This window comes from Xylocopa sonorina, chromosome 8 (assembly GCF_050948175.1).
Source record: "Xylocopa sonorina isolate GNS202 chromosome 8, iyXylSono1_principal, whole genome shotgun sequence".
In the NCBI taxonomy this organism is placed as follows: domain Eukaryota; kingdom Metazoa; phylum Arthropoda; class Insecta; order Hymenoptera; family Apidae; genus Xylocopa; species Xylocopa sonorina.
The window spans coordinates 6,223,585-6,246,122 of NC_135200.1; positions in this window are offsets into that span (position 1 = coordinate 6,223,585).

A 22,538-nucleotide genomic window follows, 5' to 3' on the forward strand; every position below is an offset into this window, starting at 1 on the left:
GAAGGCCGCCACACTCATCTCATTCTTTAAAAACCACGATCTAATAATAATTTCTTTTTCGATGTTGTCCAAGAGAGGGTGACTAGCTTGAATTCATCGATTCTTCTCAAATCCCCACGTTACTCTGTCTCGCTTTCTGCTTGTGAGAAGAATTACAGTCTACAGTCGCGTGTCTGCTACACATGTCCGCCGCGTTTACTACGCTCGTAAACGGAGCGCCGTGCTTGCGTAAATCAATTGGACTTTAACAACATTTATGAGGGATCCCTCTGTTGCCAGTTTTTATTGCTCCATTGTGAGAAATCGTATCGTCTTGTCTATCCCCGGTGTTCTAACGGGGTTCAACGATCCCCCGCGTTTCGAATCGCCTGGACGTAATTACATGCACCCATCGTTCGCGTTTTATCGACACTGGAACGAATCGTGTAACGGACTCCGATCACTCCGTGTTCCATCGCGAGATTATTGCCACGGTAGAAGTGATTGAAATTTTTGAGAATGGTCCTTAAGTTCTTTCTATCATCCGCTGCAAAGATTTATAAGTGAACCCTCCCCCTAAATGTTGATCATTGACACTAAGAAAAAAAAAAAATACGTGTTTAATATTTTCAACTAAGTTTCAACAAAATCGGTTAAGTAATACAAGGGTAACATTACTTCTAAGTACGACAGGTTAAGTTTTTTTCGTCACTAAAAATATCAGCAATATTTATGACCCAAGAGCAATCGTTTAGCATAATTCCTGCTCGTCTGAATTTCGAATGAAAAATGCGGAAGATAAATCGTGAGGCTCGTAAAAATGTAAAAATATCGCAGGACCGGAGAGCGTAATGGATCCTCTCTCGTAAAGGATAACTGAAGTATCCGAGTTGGTACAATCTCGGCGAATCTGACGCGTGGTTCCGCCAGAAAAGAAAATGCAAATGCCCGTGGGATCGAAATGGCGCGCGTCATCATCCGGCGATGGTCGAAACGCGACTTCCGGTACACGGGTGTACCGTTAAATCGTTAATTAAGTCGCCCAATTAAAGCAGATCCCGTCGCAGATAACACGCTGCCGGCAGAAGTCAATGACGTAACTTTACCTCGAGTCAACGACAAAAAAAAAAGAAAAAAAAATTACCGAAGACGCGCACTTTCTGCATTAAGTAGAAATATTTCGACCTGATAAATATATCGATCGTTTATCCTGACATATACGTCTGTGTTCATCGTTTGTATCGTGAGTTTCTTAAGTTTTATTATTTTTTGCGATCTCTTCATTTGCGACTAATTAATGTAATTGCGTCACTCGTAGAAATAATTAGATTTAATTAATGACTGGTACTCTTACTCTCCTCCGTGCAACTTTTTGCCCCATTTCCAGCATCATCTCGATAAAAGGAAACCTGGTTCTAGTTATACAGTACTCTCAATCACAACCTACCATGTTATTACTCTAAGTTAATATATACAATTATAACTCAATTACGGCAAGTATAATTATAAAATCTCCTGTCTCTAAGTGGAATAATAAAATCCATAGCCGACGGTAGAAAAATCACAGAACTGATATCGCGGTAGCCACAAAGAACACTCCCCACACCTGACCGTATTTACAACCCCCTAACGAAAACAATATTGCGCCCTGCGAGAGGATTAAAAGTGCGCGTAAACAGCAAAAATTGAACCACGTGAAACGAAAACAAAAAACCGACGAATTCCGCGCGCTGGTTTTATATTATCGATGGCGAAACCGGTTACCGATTTTCCAATCGAATCGTTTCCGTTCATGCAATATTGATGAACTCGTCGATACCTCGCGAGCAGCGGGTCCCGTGGCCACGCTCAACTGGGAAACGTCCGCGATTTCGAGCATCCCTTAATTCCGCCACAATATCGTCCGTTTAATGACTAATATAAATGCAAATGGCGAACGGTGGACCGGACGGAGGGCTGAAGGATCGAGGCGACGACGCTCGCGATACTTGAGGTCGCGGCGAGCGCGTAAGTAGCTGTTCGCCAGTTGGATAACGGGGCGAGACCGTTTGGATATTCTACCTATTTGAATAATCAATAATAACCGCGAAGAGAGAGAGAGAGAGAAAGAGAGAGGGAGAGAGCGATCGCGAATACGCCTTGACCACCGTTGGACAGATTAATCTAAATGTAAATGACCGTAATGACCGGCGTAAAATTTCAAATTACAGCCGTACCAGGGCTGGTCGAAACGCGAGCAAGAGAGGTCCGTTGCTCGATTAACCGTCTGCCTCCTGGACCTTTTTATATCGCGTCCGTGTACGTATGTACGCGCGCGTGCTTTGAATTATCGTGATTTCGAGCACGTGCTTGAAATTGGACCAAGCCATCCCGTCGTTGCCGTACACCATTCGGCTCGTAGGTCGAACTGACTTTTCTCTATTCCATTTTGTCGAATTTTTCTCGCGTCGAACCACTCCATCGTTGGCTAGCCGTACAATTATCTGGACTTTTTCCGTTTCTACAAGTGTATATTGCGATTCGACGAGTTATGAACTGAAAATATCCACCATTTCCTGATTAGATCGTACTCTGTTGGAGTATGTTTTTTTATTTTTATTTGGAAAAAGCTAATTTTAGTAACTATTTGCTTAAGTAATTCAATATTGAACGGATAATACGGCTGATAAATGAAATACGAAGAGAGAAATGTAAGTCTCGCAATCTAAGATCTTTAGAAGACTCTGTCATAGATGTAGTCATATATAGGTTACTCGTGGCTTGGAATACGAAACCATTTTGACTCTCACTAGTCGCGGCGAATCCAAAAATGAAATTGCGAACATCTTAAAATAGACATTTAAATTTAGAAGTGTAAGAGGTCAGACCAGCGACTAATAGAATATGAAATTTTTGCGCGCCGAACCGTTCAAATTCCTTACCTCAACACAATGGCTGTGCTTGGTCAATGTACGTAACTTTTCTCCTTGCTAACATTTCTGAGCCTGAAAATGCTCGAACGATCCAATTGAATTTCCATTATTTCGATAAACAAATGAACGTTTAAAAATTCTGTAGAAAACAAAATTTTCATAGAAAAGATACAACAACTGGTACATTGAAGAATGTAGAATTTTAATTAATACAAACTTGACTGAACACTTTAATTTGTATCTCATAAAGTGAGAAAGAAGTGAAACGATCAACGTTCTTTATTCTCCGCTGAACAGTCTCCCAATCGAATCGCCTATTAGATCGAAACCCCTCGCGCGTACGTCGATCACGCTGGCCCTCGATCAGAGATTGATCGAGCCCATTTACACCAACGTTTCCACCATCTCTTGCGCCTCCCATCGCCAAGATGAGATCACGTCCGATCATAAACAACGACGGTTCCTCCGCGTTGTTTTAAGCGAGCGCCGTCCGTTGAATCATCGCCGATGACTCGGCTGATTAATTATCTGTTTACGAGCGTTAAACGCGGAGTCGAAAGCCAGCCGCGTTATCCGCGATCCTGCGCATAAAAACGCCGCGAATATAAATTTCTGCGTCGCGAAAAAAGGTGGCGACGAGGACGAGGAGGAGGGGGGGGGGGGGGGGGAAAGATGAGTTGTTACGCAAACGGAGGGTCAGCCGGGGAAAAACGTGGCTCGATCGAGGATCCGTCGACGATCGAGTACCGATAAGCCTCGATTCTGCGCACTTGCGCGATGATAGCCGAGCTACGTAAATAATCGGGCATAAATCATGGCTCCCTTTCTATCCTTGGATCCTTCTAGATCGCGGGACTCCAATAGACTCGCTCCAATCGGTATATGAAAGTAAACAAGTTCGCATAATTATTTGTATACGAAAATTCTCGTATTTTATCAAGAAGGTTTAAACGAAATTAGCGAATAACAAGTAGAATAAATTCCTCATCGACGTCAAGTTGTACAAATTGATTGGTTTATTTCAATTTCGCTCTACAAAATAAGTAAAGTTAGCTCTCTGCGACCCGAGCTGTTATTGCAAGTAATCGTTAACAAGTTCATCGAACAGAAATCGCGCGCACTTTTATCTTACTTTATACCATCCCCCTTTTTTTTTTTTTATTCGCACGTAACTCGTTGGCATTGATCAAGCAGCCCTTCGTGCACGTCCGACGTCGGCCCGTCGACAATCATCGAACAACGGGTAATGAATGACAACACGAAACCCGTAGACGATTTACGAGCGCGTTTGAAAGCCAACCGATCCGCCTAAAGAGCCTTTCCACCGCGTGTCTCGCGCGCGGAATCGTAATTCAATATTTGAATTGCAATTAAAACCGATGACTCCGCAGTCCGCCCGTCATTTCGCCGTTCCGCCGCCGCCCCACTCGCCTCGCGATACCCGCGCGAATAAAACCGATTTCCGCCCCCCCTGTGTTCACGTTTGAAAAATTTACACGTACTCCGCTCGATTCGACTCGTCAATTTTGGTTTACGTTCGATTCTACGTTCGTTCGTTATCTCCTTCGTATCGTAGCGGAGGAGCTACGAAATCTTAGTTCACACTTCCGGGATCAACGTTCGATCTAAACGTTTAAGAATATCAGAAAATTCTCATTCGAATCGATTCAACGTTTATATCGTGCACGTGCGTTTCAGATTTTCCAATCATATTTGTTAAAAATGTTATTCGAAAGAAGGGGTTCGCACGAGGGTGCGGATTACTCGCCACTAACGCCAAGTTTCACGAAATATTAAACACTCGGCAAGGTGAACAAAGAATGGAAGGAGAAATTATTTAAAGCGAAAGTACATAATCGTTCGCTTACGTATGTATGAATGTAAAACGGCTCGTCTTCGAGAAACGAGAGAATGATGGCACGGAGTAAAGGAAAGAGAGAAAACAAAAATTCCAAGAAGCCCCTTAAGCGACTCGCAGCCTCCTTCCTATGGAGATCGGGATAGGAGGTATTTGAAATTCAAATCGAAGGACCAATCGCGTCACCCCCGTGCAAATTCAACCTCGCTTCCGATAAACACACGGAGTTTTCGAGCGGCGCTTAATGAACGCGGCTCGCTCTGTCTAGCGCGTTATTACGCGGGCCGCGATCAAAGAGCGCAGGGTGGACCGTGGAAGGGGCGCGCTCGATTTTTGTTTGCTGCCCCGTGGGACCTCCCGTGCAATTCCACGCGAACCCGTTCCCACCTATCGAAAGGGCTACCAAAGGTGTTCCTCGCTTCAGAATTTCATCGACGCCCGTTTTCTACAACACTTACACGGTTAAACACGCATCAACCCTCTTACGTGTCTTTAATATATTCCTAAAAACTCTCGGATATCAAACATAAATACCCTCGAAGGGATTTCAAATTCCGTTTAATTCTCAAGCGTCAAAAATGCGATCATAAAACGAAAGCACGTTACAGCGTGGAAACAGATCGACTCCATAAAAGCGCGCTGAGAGACCCTCGCAGCTTCCTCGCGCAGCCTTTGAGTCCGACACAGCGGAATACGTAGGAACGCGAGAAACGCCAGAAATATAATAGCCAGCCCCTTTAGCCGCGATTAACACGACGATAAAACGAACGATTCGACGATTAAATCGACGGCGATCGTTCGATCGAGCGTCGCGGGACCAGCCAGCATGCATTCCGCGTGCTGTCGTCGTTAACACCTGGCCGCGGACCAGCTACCGTCCGGGTGAAGGGTCGTCTCGACGATTTTCGATAATCGAGTCGCCGTGACGCGTCGCCCCCCGGGGGCAGACTGGAATCGCGGCGGAAGAGGCCGCGGAGGACGACGACTGGGAATTACGGGTAGAGCCGCAGGTGTCTCCGCGCAGATTTCTATATATAGAGATTACGAAGATCGCTGGCTGGATAGAGGCGGCAATAAATTCGATAAATCGATCTGCTCGATGGCGGCGGCGGTGGCGGCGGCGAGGTCGTGGCTCGCGCGAATCCGCGACCGCGCACCGCCATTTTCAGGATTCTACAGAGCGATTCAGGGACTCCAGGTACGCGCTTTCGAAATTCACCGTTCGCGTTGGAATTCTCTGTTACGTATACGAATCTCGGATAATCTGCGCGTATCGATCTCTGCACTCGGGAGGAGGCGGTTCTCGATTGAAACTTCCGTAGAATGGATTTTCATTATGTATGAGATATCAATTTGGCAAAGAGTCTCGCGAGCTGGTTTAATTACATTTGCATACGCTCCGCTGCCTTGTCCGACATCGAAGAAACCTACTTTGACGAGAGATAATTGAAGGTAGAAAAATCGAGCTGGCCACGGTAAAATATTCAAAGACGAGACCCGATCGTTTATTACATCCGATGCTAAAAAAACATGTTAAACGATCAGACTTGTAACCCGCGATAGCAGTAATTATTTACAGAAAGCCTAGTCGCTCCTAATGAGTGTCATAAATCTGGGTGCACGTCGAAAAGGACGAAAAGCGAGGGCGATTAATAATTCTCCATTAAGCTGGACATCCAGTCAGCCGTGAGCCGGTGAACGTCGCTGCGATACAGAGTTCCATTTAACCGTACGAACGAAATTGAATCGCGACCCATGCGGAGTCGCATCCGGCAATTAGAACGTCGTCGTCGCGGGGCGTTTGAGCGAGCCTGTACCTCGTCGTGTGCACACGCATCCGATGCATATATTCATGCGGTTGCCGAGGCTGGACCGAGGAGGATTCCTGAGGATGATCTAAGTGCCTGAGATTAATTATTTCGTCGCGTCTAATTAATGTCCATCGCTCGGTGGGTAATTGCCGCGGCGCGCACGGAACGCGCCGCGCGGCCCTCTCCGGCGCTCGATCGAATCGCGATCGATTATCGAACCCGCGGGCCAGATTAGGATCTCGCCTGCAGAATAGACCAGAGACACCGGGCCAGGATCTACGAGGCTGGATCGGGACGCGTATAAATAGCCGTAGACGAGGAATGAACGGTACGCTCTGTTGAACGCACGCAACGGGGATGCGTTGATTCGAGATTATTCTAATTAAATCGTTAGAGTCATTTCGGGAATTTTTCCTAGAGAAATAGACAACCGATCGTTCTACATCTCGTGGACGCGTGCAAACACAGCGAAAACAATGGAATTATCATAAATATATGTTTTGCGGGACGTGAATGAAGGAGAACATTTGTCCGCTTGAAAGGTGTCGTTTTTATGTTGCAACGACGAGACAGTAACGTGCCTTCGTTGTTTTATTATCTGAACAATAGATTCTTGATACACCTATCGTCGAGGGGAAGGTGTAATTGTGTGTTAGCTTCGAAGAAATTAGCTATCTTCACTACCAACGATGATAACATCGATCGATTAACGCATCGTATCATTACTAAAGATTGCCACACTTAATGGCCTCTTTCGTGCCAAATAACATCCACTCGACAATTTTTTTCCCCTCGCGCTCGTACCCCCGAAAGATATTCAAGGTACTAACATTGTTATTACTCCGCTGCTTCGCCTAAAATACCACCGGTTCTACTCCACCTTCCGACCCAATAAAACGCGCACGACGGTTAAACTTGCCAATTTCGGTGCACCCCGAGAACCCTTGACGCAATTACCGAAAATGTAACCATTAAACTCGCCGATCTCGAGTGCCTCGAAAAACCGTGACGCAATTACCGAAACGTAACCACGCGCGGGTCGAAGGACCGACGAGGGTGTGCTTCGTGACGGCAATTAACCCGCGGGAGTTAATGCAGCGCGGTGCGAAGGAAGTTAACGAATCCCTCCTTGGCCACCCCCTTGGCCACCCCTCCTCAGAAGCAGCGCGCGCGAAATTGAGTTCCGCAGCGGCGCGTCTCTCTGATATTCTTGTAAATGGAAATTGGTACAAGGCAGGGCGTGAATGCTTCGATCGGATATGCGTGCGTGGTCGATCGAATCGGATCCGATCCGATCGATCGCCGTTGCCTGAGCGTAATTAATTGGCTGGTCACAATCGAGCAATTTACCGAAATCAATCCTTCAGCCACCCTGGGGACCGACCACGGCCTTCGAGAGCTTAATAAAGATTCATTTGCGGGGAAAAACCGATCGATTACCGCGCCAATGGCTCTCTCGTTTTGGGGACAAGCCAGAGACCGATGAGGGAATTTGCTGGCGCGTGCGGTTTCCGGTGTGGCTCGCTCACTGCTTGAAAAGAGTTTCGTTCTTCGTTTGGTCGTGGAGCGACTGATGAACGTTTAGACGAAGAGGTTTTTTATTTTTCTTTTTATTTAGGCCCTCGACATTCATTTTTTAATCGATCGAAAGATACCACTCTGGTAGGAAATAAAGATTGTTTCTGTAAAAAGAACGAGAACACTTTCTCCAGACAATTGTTAGAATCGAATTGAAAGTATGCGCGATGCCAACGATGCCTCTACTTTGAACCGTGGCAAATGTCATTTCTGATCGTTGCTGAGAGCACAGTCCGAGAAAAACGTGACAGTGTGATGCGACGCGATAAAAACTCGGCGGGAGAAAAAGTAGATTCGTATTGGTACCAGGAACGAACGGAACGAGTGTCGTCGGGACGAGATCGGCGGTGTGTTTGGTGGAGAGATTACATCGAATCGGACCCAATCCCTCGTCGATCGGATCCGTTTTTTTCCAGTACCGTTTTAATTGAATCGATCGCGATCGGAAGCCATTGATTGAACGTGTCAAACTCTGGAGGCTCGCGTCCTGTTACCATCGAGGAAGATCGAATCGTGCCCGGCCGCGACTTTGATCGATAAAATTCCTTCGCGTTACATTAAATCCCTCTCCACTTTTTCTTTTTCTACTTATTTCCAGTACGTTCTAATTAATGCCCTCCCTACTGTCTGATGTTTCGCTTTGGTATTCTACGGACGTTTCAAAAATCCTGTCTAATCTTACGATTGGTCTCGCCGTTTGATACTTGAAACGCAGCTCCTTCTTTAATGGTATTTAATTTAAAAATATTAAGGGTACAACATTTTTTGTAGTGTTTGGAATTTTTTTAAAGCTTTTTGCAGTACTTTATCGATCAAGCAGTAATGATTTCTCGCGTCGAGCCGATATGCGATTCGATATGCCTTAAATCGGTCTTGCAATTAACTTTATTAAAGTGATAAATATTCATTGCACATAATACTTCTGCGTTTACGATTCTTCGTTTATTCGATACACTTGCCCACTATTTTTCCATCTTATCACGTCATCGCGTTCTCCTAACCCCTTCGCCAGCACCTTAGCGCGGCGTTAAGCACTCCATCCAATATTCGCCAGCTTCCGCTGTCACTCGATTATGCTAATAATATTTCACAGCGTTTCCGTAATATCTGCTCCTCATTTCCGCCGTTTAACGCACTCTCGCCCCAGCGATTTATTATTCCCTCGTTTAATACATCCACGGCCGTCCGTTCGCCTGGGTAACGCGCCAGTAACGCGTTACACTTGCTCCTCCCAATTAATCCCCTCGATCCTCGACGCCTCTCGAACGATTTCCTCGTTTCGTTTCACGGTCGAGACGCCCGTTAACGATTGAATATCGCCGGCCAGGATTAATGAAAGTTTTATTGATACGCAACAGGATCTCGTAAATGATGATAGGAGCTTGCCTCGCGAAATTCGCTGATTTATCGCCTCGATTTATTAACAAGTCGCGACAGTGTTTAACAGCGCGCAGTGATATTCATTTATCACAGGACGATAAGTCCAACGCGACGCGTGGGACGAGAATTCGCGATGCGCTCTGTAAATCTGTATCAACTAACTCGTTATTGAACCTTCGAGCATCGAAGTCCTGCTAATCCTTCAATTTAGTTACATCGATTATCGCATTCGCAGAGCAGTCTCGCTGCAACGCGAGCAAACATTGATACACTCTCGAACGAATCGCCGCATCGAACAACCAACGCGTACGTAATTATCTAGAATTAAGAACTCCATCGATGAACTGGAAATTGAGAAACCTAGTCTCCCACGAAAGCTTGTCTCCGTTCACGCCTGTTCCTCCGTGAAAACTGATTTCTCGCCGGATGGAAGCCACCCCTATCGTCCAGTTTCCCACGAGGTATCGAACCGCAGCTTCCTTCGTTCGTTCGTTTTCGTTCATCACTCGTCCAGACACCAGCCACGCGATTAATATACGCGAACTCGCGCGATCTCCTCTCACGCGAGCTATCCGCGCGCAAAAAATCTGTAGATGGTTGATAAACAATTTCCTACCGATGTTAATCGTTCGCGAAACGCAACATTGTGCGCACGGGAGGGTGGGCAGGGCATGGAGAACGGGCCACGGAAGCTCACTACCGCGAAACACTGTAATTTCCATCGGGCCCGATGGAAGCCCGTTCATCTGAATCGTCCTGGGACGGTGATTATCGGCGGGGGCCTTGGAACACGATGCACGCGCGGAAAATAAAAGGGTACCACTGGAACTGGTATCGATGAGCCATCATCGGTTTACTGAAACGACGACGCCGCGTGGAAATGAAACATGGGGCCCTGGCCAGTCCCGAGAGCCCCCTCGGCGAGTTCCCGTCGGGGCCCCCGCTCGGCTCTTAATTACACGCTCCGCGTCGTCGAGTTACGTTCGTGACTCGGGATCCCTGGGTCAGATTTAACGCAGGCAAATTGTGTGCTCTTCTGCTCCTCGCGAGAATAGAATTTTAATTGTAATTTAAATCGCCGGTTCGGAAATCGAGGCGATTCATTTATCCCTCGACTCCTCGGTTAATCTCTCTGTTTCGCGCTCTGTCCGCCGCGCGATGAGCAACGGAATGGAAATCGCATAAACGATCTGTTAACAGACCCGTCCGTGCAACGCGAACGAACGATTCGCGTCGATTATTGCAAGCGAAAGTGAACCGATGCGAGATTTCAATCGCGCGTCCGACTATATTCGCACTTGCTCTACTTAAAATTTAGAACTCGTTTAGAATAGACTCTGGTTACGAGATTCTTGATGAAAATCGAGGTTCTCATCGAAATATCGTGAAAGCACACCGGCACGATTTACACTTTCTCCAATCTAACGATTAATTTTCGCTACAATCTCATTGAAGCGTCGCGAAATGGATATTCATTTCTCAATGAAACTGAACGTCAAATTAATAAAGTACGCTCGAACGAAAATCGTTCTAGCAATCGTCTAAACTCCCACGATAACATCTTCTGATCTTGGGATCTGGGTTCAACGAATGTCCGACCATACACACGGATACACGATTAAACAGATTTCACGGCTGCCTGCGGTCGACGACAGAGTCCGTGCGGCGCGAGGAAAAAAATATCCTCCACGATTGGAGCAGGGCGGAAGAAAAAGAGCTGAGGGAGGAGAATAGAGAGAGAGAGATAGAGAGGAAGGGAAAAGAAACCTGGTGGAGAAACGGGAGCAAAAAAAGGCAACTATTCCGACGGGGAATAACGTTGAACCTCGATGCTGGTGGCCGCGTTCCTCCAACCAGTGTAGCCCGTGCGAGGAGGAGATAAAGGCCGATCGAGGCTCGTCGAATCGATCGGGAACGAACGGCATTGTTCCGTTCCGCAGGAAGCAACATCGTGTTTCTAGAAACTGGATTCAGCCGCATTCTTCGCCGTGGCGGCCGCGCGGCGGAATCTGGCGCCAGAAGAAGCCCGTGCTCGCGAAACGATTCGTAACTACCGCGAATATCAACGAGTTAATGGACAGAGAGCCTCCCCTTTGTCCGAGCGGTGCTCGAGGGGATCGACATCGATCCGTGCCCAAGGCACATTGGAATGTTGATTTTCTTTCGGATTGGATAACTTTGTAGCCTCCGGCACAACGGTGGAATCCGATAATTGCACCGAAACGAGGGCTCGATTTAATTAGAGCAAGTAAGATCGGGCTCCGTGCTTCTGTCTTTCTGCTCTTGCTTCGCAGCCGATTTATCTGGTGTTAATTGTAAGTAATTACGTAGGCTACACGTGGGTGGGATTTAAAGGATAAGGTTAGCGGAGCCTTTCACCCTATCGAGATCTAATTTTTACGGATCGCCTGCAATCGATCGTTAATATAAGCGAGCAATATTTAAATTTCATCGAAGAATCGCTTAACGAAATTTGATGATAATTAAAAGTCGAATACCTACTTTTATCTAGCGATTAATTAAGTGGTGAAATTTCTCAGCTGTTCGTACATTTTCAACTTCGATTCAGGAGACGAAACTGTACGCAAACTCTGTCTCGATCGAACTTTTAACAATCTGACCAATTTCGCACGCCACAAGCACCGATTCGCAGGACTTCCGCGGTGATTCGAACAAAAATTCCGTCATCCTCGTCCAACAGCTACGCCCATTCACTCGTCGACAATGGTTGACCGGTTGAATGCCGAATCAGGGAGACGAGCACGTGATCGTGACTGAAACCCTGGGCAAATTCAATACGAATAGCAGACGCGTGGCTGGTCTCCGCGAGCACCACCGACGACCCTCTCGCCGTCTGCATCTTATCCCGTCCGTTTCCGTCTCGCGTAAGGGAGATCGATCGTGATTAATCGATCGACGCGTTTCCCAGGTGGACGATGTAGAGAAAGAGAGAGAGAGAGGACGAGAACGATGACAAATCGCGCGACTCTGGCTCGCGACTCTGTCCACGCCGTGGAACAATAACCTGTCGCCGATCAACCGGGCCCGATCGATAACTCATCGATGGACAATCGATTTAACTCGACTTCCCGCCTCCTTCGAGGGTACCACGACGATTCAGCTGTGTTCCTTCCTCCTCGTTCGTTCGTTCGTTTCCAGTGTAGTTATCGAAGAGGTGTTCTTCAACCTGCTTCGATCGATACTTTTCTTTTCGCAAGGTATTTCGAATCGTTGTAAATCGAGGCGTTTCTATTTTCTTTTTTTTTTTGCTGTTAGGACAGAGAAATTATTCTGATGTTCACGATTGGATTTTAAGTAATTCACGCGACAAGAGTGACTACAGGGTTATTTAATTTTCCGTTGGTCCTGTAGAAAATTAATTAACCCTTTATAAGGTTCAGGAAAAAGGTAGGCAAGCGCATCGTTGCCTAACGCGAAGCAACTTTCAATTAATTGTTGCTGGTACAATGTATAAATTTCAGCGACGAGAGGAGAAGCGGCGCGATAAGCTTAACGCGGTTCGTAAATCCTCTAGCCATCTATCAGTCTGTGAAATCAGCGTGAACGAGCCGCGCGGACGCGCGCTGGCTGGTAGAGACGAATTTCCCCAGGGGGAAAAAAGAGTGGACGTCTTCTGAAATTTAACGCCTCGCGATAGGAGCGCGCAGAGGCCTCTGAGCTGATTAATCGCGGAAGGGGTTAATAAAGACCGGGGCTAACGGCATCGTAAGCGAACGTTTAATTAGCCTTCTTTGCGCGGCTGCCTAATCAGCGTTGTACGCCGTCCGTTCGCGGCTGTTCGCGCGAAAAACTCGTTAATTATGCCCGGCTAACTGTTCCTTTGACAGCTCGTTAACCCTTGTTTACCGAACGCTACCAAAACCTTAGCCACTCCTTCGTTCAGAGGAAAATTCCGAGCTCGTTCACGTTACACGTAGTACACTGTGTATAAGATTAAACGCTGGTAATTATGAATTTTAATATCTCTTTTTATATTAATTATTGTAACGAGATAAATGTGTCTGACTGCCTGCTAATTAATCCTCTGCCGAGTGAGGGAGATCAGACGACGCTTTAACGAACGCGTCTCAGCTCCGTTATAGTTTAGCGAGAGACACGATAATTGTAATAGAAAAAATAATGGTAAGAGGCACAAAGGGGCATAAATAAGCGCAGGTGGATCGCGATGAAGTGCTCTTGACCAGGTTGAAAAATCCTGGAAGGGAAAGAAACGCGGCGAGATGAATGTCGCGTAAACGTAAGCGTAAAATGGAGTTGTACGAGTTGACGGCGATCGATAAATCTTCCGAGAATGGAAACGCGCTTACAGCTGCCCTCGATGTTTACTCGTTTGCCAGAGAGGCAATAACGGGACGTGGTGTACTACTGTGCTGCGCATAGATTAACACGCGTGTCAGTTTAATGCCTCCGCGGTGCAATTAAAAGGCTACGCGTCATCCTTTCGAGAGACGGGGATAACTCCGTTTCCGTGGCATCACCGCTGGGTAACAGTCGATCGAATGGGGTGAGCGTTCCGTTCGAACGTCCCTCGGGCGTCATTGTCGCTGGTTCATTCGAAACGACGTTTCACTTTTCATCGCTCCTCGTTTGCTGCACGCGATGAATAGTCGCGTGTGTGCGTTTGCATATTGAAAAACTCGCGTCATCGCGTAAGTGTACACTTTTTTTTTTACATTTTTGTCGTACCTTCTCATCGGGCACTCTTGTCTAGCAAAATGGGGACGCTAATTCGTTTGTAATTGCAGCTCAGTGAAAATGTATCACGCGATAATGTACGGCGATTTAGAGATGCAAATAGAAAGTAGGTGCACGTTACATCCGTTCAAAATGAAAATGGAGGCGATCAAACTTTCCATCGATTTCGTCATCGATCGAGCATCCGAAGCTTCCGTGATCGGAAAGATTAGTCGAAGTTCCCACATCTGTGTTCGCAAGCCTCCTTCTTTCGCAGACAGCTTGCAACTTCTGACTTGTACCCGGCGTTATCAAGATCCAAGATGATATCGATACCGCACGCTAAGAAAGGAGCCATGCATCTTCCATCCCCACACCCCCATAACTGTTTTAGGGGAGAAAAAAGTCCATCCGTAAAATCGTGTCTTCCCACGTCAAACCTTTCGAGAAGAAAAATCCATAAAAAAAAGAAAAAGGAAGAGAGAGAGAGTGAGAGAGAGAGAGAAGGAAAATTCCTAGCATTTTACTCATATGTTCGATTACTCAGCGCACTTAATACCGATTGACCGCGACCCATTGAAAAAGTCGTTAACCAATCGACGTATCAATTACCAACATTCTATTTCTTCGATTAGCCAAGGTAATCCTAGCGTGGCTAACAGGAATAGTTACACGCCACATTGTGCCAGCCTTTTGCCATAAAAGTCACTAATACTCCTCCATCATTCTAGCAGACCGTAAATCTTTACCGCGTATTCGCCCGAAACCGGAACTCTTTTAATTGACTTTCAAGCGTTCACGTCAGGTTAAAGTATCAATTAGGATGCACGCGTGGAACTCTTGAGGTCGTTCCTTTACGCTCGCCAACTTTTTTGCTTCCTCGCGTACTTTACGATTCCAATAAAATTATTTTTACACCAATGAAAGTATACACATTTCACGTGCAATCTTCTAATCAATTTTATGAAAACGAAGCTACAGATTTCGCTAAGTCCTTAGAAATAGTACACCATCCATCTGCTCGCTTCAATTTCAACCAGACAATGATCCATAAGCGCGTAGATATTCTCTCGAAAATCGTTTTAAAATCCATTAAACTACACCTAGCGAATAGAAAGTGCTCGTAACATTCATACGAAGCGCTTCCTGACTTACTTTCACGTTTCATTTCACCAGAGGACGTCGTAACCGAGACAATAACAGATTTAACTTACTACAAACCTGATTACGGACCGTGCTCGAATATCCAAATAGAATTCTACGGGTACAATTTTTCCTGTTGTAATGGCGAACCTCGAATGAGAATTCCCGTAATCACGCGCAGCTCGTTTACGGAAAGCCATAAATCCAGCGCTCCAATTACGAAAGTGTTATAAGCGAACGAAATCGCCGCGAACGATCGAGGCGTCCGCGTAACCGAGCGGACGTTCCCCGCTGTCAATCGAACTCGGTTGCCCGGTTAACCCTTTTTCTCTCATCGCGATCATCGCGCGGCGAGATCGAGGGTACGATGAAATTAATCCCAGCTGTCATCGGCGTCGATGCTCGTCGATATCGCGGTCGATCGATCGCCGGATGATTGCGAACGCATGCGAACGCATGCGAACGCTCCTCGATAATTAAATAGCGATCCCGCCGGTTTTCCACGCCGCGCGGCTCCCATCGAGAGGACGCGTCCCGCGATTTTTCATCTGCGCCCGAATCACAGCTGCTTGGCATAGAAATTAACGGATTACAGCGATCAGGCGAGCGTAATCGGCGACACGCGAGCGAACGAGGCGACTTCAGGGGGAGGGCTTCGTTCCTCGGACGATCTCTTAACGATAGGATGCCTCTGACGTGACGAGAGGCCGCGACGGCTGATTTATGTCCCTGGTCTCAGAGAAAGTTGGCTTTTTGCGGATATTAGCGGTTGGTTATGGAAGGTTTCGGAGGAATGCTTCAGATTCGATGGAAATTATGCGTGCGCAACGTTTTTCGAGCGTTTCATTTTGTACCTTTGGCACTCTTTGTTTCGCGAGAGAACTCCAACGTCTGTATAGAGATTAGTCTCGTCCAGAGATACGGGACTAGCGTCATAACTCATCGAGATAGACTCGTGTAACTTCTGCCTCTCGTCGAGAGCGAGAAAAAATAAAGGATTGCCCGCAAAAAAGGCCAGGAACATTTTAATTATATAGACGTCAAAATTACAAGACGAAAACGTATTAATGTCAAAGGTTGGGGAAGCGGGATGATCTAAACGGCAAGAGGACTCATCTTTCCATTCTCCACAAGGCCGTGGAGGCGCGATACTCGCGTCGAGCGACTCGCAGCGTCTCCAAGGCCTCGAGGAACGCGAAAAGAGCAAAGGGTGGCGGGAGGAACGTTTTGTTTCGTTAAAGCGTAATTGTTTCGCGAGCCACGATCCTCGCGAGCGGTACTCGAATAATTGCTCTCCTCTCTGCACGAACTTCCCTAACGTATCGCCATTATTGGGCATTATTACCGTTTCTTCCATCAAGCGCGCTACCCCCCGCTATAATTATAATAACATCATTATTTTATTGCGATTATCATTCCCTCCATTACCCTTAATACCACTCCACACCTACTATCGTAATTTCTTCACCGGTTTCTTTCGCGCTGGCTAGTTTTATTACTTCTGATACCGGCCATGGATATTACTGTCATTCTTGGCAGCGTCTACCACTCGTAGCCGCGCCACCGCCATTCCCACTTCTATTACCGTTATTAATATTACTGTCATCAACCTAATCTTATGCTCCGCCGTTCCCCAGGCCGCGCACCTCCTCTGTCCTTCATCATTTTTCGTTTCTCCATTACCATCGCCAGCGTACCGCCGCCATTACGATTTTCATTACGTCCTACGGTGGGTATAATTCTTGTTAATTTGATCACGCTTATCGCCATTTAATCCCCATCGTGGCCAGCGTTATTGCTAGGCCGCGGATGTTTATGGAGACCCGCGTTCTTCTCCCAACTGCCAACGAAAGAAACCGAACCTGTCGAGTCGTACACCTTTCTACTTCTGTATATTACGTCCAGTCGTTGCCATTATAATTGACTAGAATTTCGCGCGAGCCTGACTTACGGCTGAGATTAACCAACAGGGGAATCGACATTGGCCTCGAGTTTCGAGGGTATCCCATTTTTTTTATTTCTGGTCAATTAGGCAATTATTTATTTCAAACAAGGGTGCATCGTACTCGAATGAATTTCGTGGGATAAAACAGGGGGTCGAGGAACAACGTGGGTTCGAATCGAACTTCAAGCACCTCAACTTCAGTTGGAGGACCACCTGACGCGCAAGGTTCTTCAGGTTTTAGTTGCCACGGACGTTGCTACGAATCCCACGCCATCGACCACTTAACCAGGCTACGGGACGGCGACATCGCGGCGCTTCTCACCCTGATAAACTCGTGTTTGGGAGCCCCAGAAGCCTTTCGAGATAAAACTGGTTGGGGGTTCCCACTGCTTTTTCTTAAAAACGGAATTAAGTAATTTCGAGATGAAGTGCTGCACTCTTCTTAGAACGCACAGACGCGGAGGGCGTTTCTTTCTGATTAGAAGTTTCTAATCAGTTATAAATACACAAAGTCGACGACTCTGGATCTACTTGCTACCCTGAAACAGTTCCAAGAGTTCATAAATTAAAATATATTTATTCTCTGAAGCCGAAAATTGAAAAAGTACAAAGGCCGCCTCGATCCAACGCTAACACCGTGATAAATGAGATTCTCGTGTCCTGGTTTTTGCAAATTCCATCAGATAAAGTGTCCCCGCACAGGACCATCGATCCTTTCACTTAGCCAACTTCTCATCTCCGCGCGGCGCGCATTAATCACGCTTCCCTATTAGGTCCAGTGGAACCCATTAAAGGTCCGATTAACTGAATTGAAACTTGTCGAGCGGTGGCTCGCGACGTCCTCGAGGACGTCGCGCGATACTCTGAAACGAGACGGCGTATCGATCGATCGTTAGACGTTCGGTCGGTTCTCGGGACTTCGTGTTCCACGATGATTATCACTGATCGCGCGGGTGACGTCAGGTTCCGCCGGCCATGGCCACCATCCTGGCCGCGTCGCAATTCCGATTTCAATAAAACACCGCGAGCCAACGCGTTTTATCGGCGAACGGATCCCCGTCGAAGACGAGAACCACCGTGACAGCTGGCGCAGGGGGGGTCGTTATCGGCGTTGTAAAAATTTCGACGCTCCTTTTCGCGGTTTTAACGATGCCTCGCGATCGTAAACCGGCTGATTCTGTTCGGCTGCTAAATGTTTTTAATTATCGCCGCGATTTTCCGTCCCCGGGTTTGTTTGCTCGCCGCTTTTGGCTTTAACGTAGACGGTGGCGGGCAATAAAAAGTCGCCAGGGGCCTCGGGAGGATTTCTGACGTCGATTCGTAAAGACTGCGCTCGCGTGATGGTTCTTCAGCTTCCAGGATGAACGTTACGATTATCGATCGATCGATTTTCTTCTGTCTCAACGCAGTTGATACGGTTCGTTTCTATCTTATTTCGTTTGAATTGTAAAGTATCGGTTTTATGGTTACGATTAAAAATGGAAGGACTTCCACTTTCTGTCGATGGTAATACTTGATTGATGCCACGCATCGTGACAGTGGAGAGACATGTGGTACTGCGTCCTTCGACCATTATTTTTTCGTAAAGATCACGTTCTATTCTATTAATAAAGGATTAAATGATCGTGGTGAAATCCGTACAGTGACGTCTGACGATTTTAATTCCATTCCTCGGCATTCTTCTCGTACTTTTCCCAGTACATTACACTCAGAGATAATTACACCTACGTAACGGTACATGGTATCGTGGAACTTCGATTATCACAGTATAGATCGGCTCGAAAAAATATCGAGAAATTTTTACGTTCATTCTTGTTTCTTAAGAAATGATTTAATTTTGGAATTTATTGCCTTGAAGCTCGAAAGTTTACCAAAAGAACAAAAATATTCTCTACATCGTAGCTCGGTAAGTGGATTATTAATATCGATACGGCATTTGAAAATCGAATAAAAAATATACCACTTTCTGCTGGCCACGAATCGGATGGAATCTGAAATATCCGGTTATTCGACAGCAGATCGCAATGCGCCGCGATACATTGGCGATCGTGGCTCCACCAATAACTCCAATCGAATCTACGATCGGACCGAGACCTTCGATCCGCGCTTAGCGCTCGTTAAGAGTCAACTGTGCAGAATCTCCAAGGATCCACTGGGGGAGAGGCGACCGCGACTGAAAGTTCGCGGCGTTCGTAGTCGAGGGGCCCAATTAAGACGTCTTACGCCCGACCAAATAAGATCGAGACATAAATTGAGTCGTCGCGCGAATGAAATTCAATGAAGCGGTTGCCTCGCGCAGCTGCGCCGTCGCCGACGGAATTGACCCGTAACGGCGTGGAAAGCCGCGGAGCTTTCCGGAATCGCGAGCGGATTTTCCCTTTTCGAGGCGACAGCGATCGTTAACGATCGACGCTCCGTGATTAACGAGCGCATGTGCCATCGATTCGCTGGCAGCGCGACATTGAATCTGATAGAACGATCGCAGCTGCGTCCGTCGTCCTCTTTGGACGCGGATTTTCGAGGCTGATTCGGGAATCGCTCGAGGTGTTCCTCGTCGAGTTACGAAATTGGAAGGGAATTTCGCGTCGCTCACGAGGACGACCAGGCGGTCGCGTTTGGTCGCGAGCAGATGTTTGCCACGCGTGCTGGTACCCGTGTACTTCCTGATGCGTGGCCTCTGTCGCGTTTTAAGAGACATCGCTCGAGGAAGTGGCCTGTCACTGCTGGCAGTTCGGATGACTGCGGAAGTGAAGTCGTACGAGGCATGGGTTCGAGGGTCGAGGAGTCGACGATCCTTTGGTTTACTCTCTCGAATGGTGCGAAGGTCGATTTAAATTGCTGGTCAAGCGCTTCTTTGTTTGTTCTGTTTTCTTATCCTCTGTATTCTCGACGTTATCGGATGTAGGAATCGAGCAATTTAAACGAGGAATCTTCTTAATTAAATAACAGTGCGGTTGCTGATTACTCGCACGTTACACTTTTTATCCTGATCGCGAAAATAATTATTGTACAGAAAAAAGAAGAAGAACACGTATGAACTTATTAGGATTAATTAAGAATTAAGAAAAAACTGGTGGTAGTCCAGCTTATTTTTCAAATGAAATCCGTCTGAATCGGGCGAAGATCCACTTCGAACCGTCCCCTGCGAAATAATTAATCTCTTTCCCCGAAAGTTAATCGTAACCGATTTATCTGAAGCTCCATCACCGGAACGTTCTCGGAACCGAGTCGCAGCTCGAGAGCCTCGCCAGCCATCAAAAGGGGCATCGAAACGCGAACGGCGCGTCCGCCAGCCGAAACCTCTATCCCAATTCCTAGCACGTGCTGCGACGCGGCCAAGGCGCCATCGATATCCCGCGTCGAGCATAAATCCTGCGGCCCGTATCCCTTTAAAAACCCGAACGGCGGACAAAGAGTACACCCCGGCCAAGCGGATTCCAGCAGCGTCAAGCGGGGAATCCTTATCAGATCGCATTCACCGTCCGATGACAAACGTCCAGCGAGTCGCGGGAGGTAGGCTAGCCTCTAACAGAACCGGCGGAACAACCGCGCAGAGGAAGTTTTCCAGCGCGCGCGCGCGACCACGGAATTCCTACGTACACCCCGTAGAAACGCCCTGAGGAAACGTACCCTCGACGCTTCTTCGTTGGCACCGCGTCCCTGGCCGGCGCTCATCCTTGCAAGGACGTTCTCGTCCCACTACGTGCCGGCTCGCCGTAATTGCCGCCCGTTTAATACCGCGTAATCGTTACTAATCGACCGCGAACGCGATTGCGGCGTCCGCCGCTTTATTATCGCGACAGCCGCGGGATAAGGTCCTCCTTCTCCATTTGTTACGGGCTGATTGTGTCCGCGAGGGCCGCCGCCGCATGCCAGACGCGAGGCGCCCGATGGCCCGTCGTCTGGCTTGGCGGGACCAACTCTGTGGATCTACCGCGGAGCGTCCGTGCTCGCGAGCGGAACCGCGCGCAAAAATTCATATCAATTAATTTGATGCAGTCGCCTGGGCGTGACTCTCCGCTTCTGCGGCTCGTGACTCGTCGCGCCAAGGACCACGTCGACGTCTGGCTTCGTCGCGGCTGTTGGTCGCGCGACACCGCGACGGAATCGTTCCTTTTTTTGTCCCCGTTTCGTCTTTGTGTCGCCTCGACGCGCCTGCTGGTACCCTCGCCGCGAATCGAGACGAAGAAGAGTCTCGTAACCCTTCAGGGACGCTCGCCTCCGCGCGTTCTCTCTTTCTATATTCGTCCTCCTCCTCTTCCTTTTATTCCGGTTTCCATTCCGCGCCGCTGCCGAGAGAACCTTTTCACGCGACAGCCTGAACCTTCCGCGCCACCGACCGCTGAGGTGTCGCGACTTTTTACGACACGCTGTTCGAGGGACACCGAGTCGAGCCTTCGAATGGTACAGCCGACCTTCAGGATAGACGAGGATCCGTCGACAGGAGATCCAACGTGATCTCGCTGAGAATCGTCGCACGCAGCGGTCGGTGCCTGCTGGCGGCGGTTGGAGGCGATCATCTGTTTTCTGATTCCGAATACAGGACCTCCTGCTGTGTATATGTATAGGGGCTACGTATACTATCTACTCTGTCTGGAATTTCGATCGAACTGGTAGACATTTGCGCGATAATTCGTAAGAAACACACGTTACATCGTAACTTCATTGAAACTACCCCTGTTCAACCCTACAATCGCATTCTGAAATCTTCCAAACGCGATTCAACTCGAGATTTCCAACGAAACCCACTGCAATGATCGAGAATCGTTAAGTTGAATCGTAAAGATAGCTCGCACCAAGGGATTTTCGATTGTTTCGTACAAATGACCCTGAAGATCGTCGAGCGACGCGCACAGAAGGGGTCGGTCGAGAGGAGCGTGGCAGCGGGTGCATTTCTCACGATCTTGCGTTTGCGTCGAGCGAACGGCGTCCGGTATCGGACGTCGTCGTGGTGCTCGTGCCTGGCGAATCGAGCGAAAGGCGGGAATTTTTCCACCGTCCTGGACCAGGCCACGGTGGTTCGTGGTAACGGAAGGCGGGCCCCCCCTCCTCCTCCTCCTCTGTCCTGACGACTCAATCGCGGTTCCGAGCCAACGAACAAAATGATGGAGACCCGTGATAAAATTCATGAGCGGCCGGCTCTCTCGCCGCGCGGGGTAGTCGCCGAGTGAGGCGAGCACGCGAGCGATTAGCATAAAGGAGTCTCATTAGCAGCGGCACTCGACGAAATGTCAATG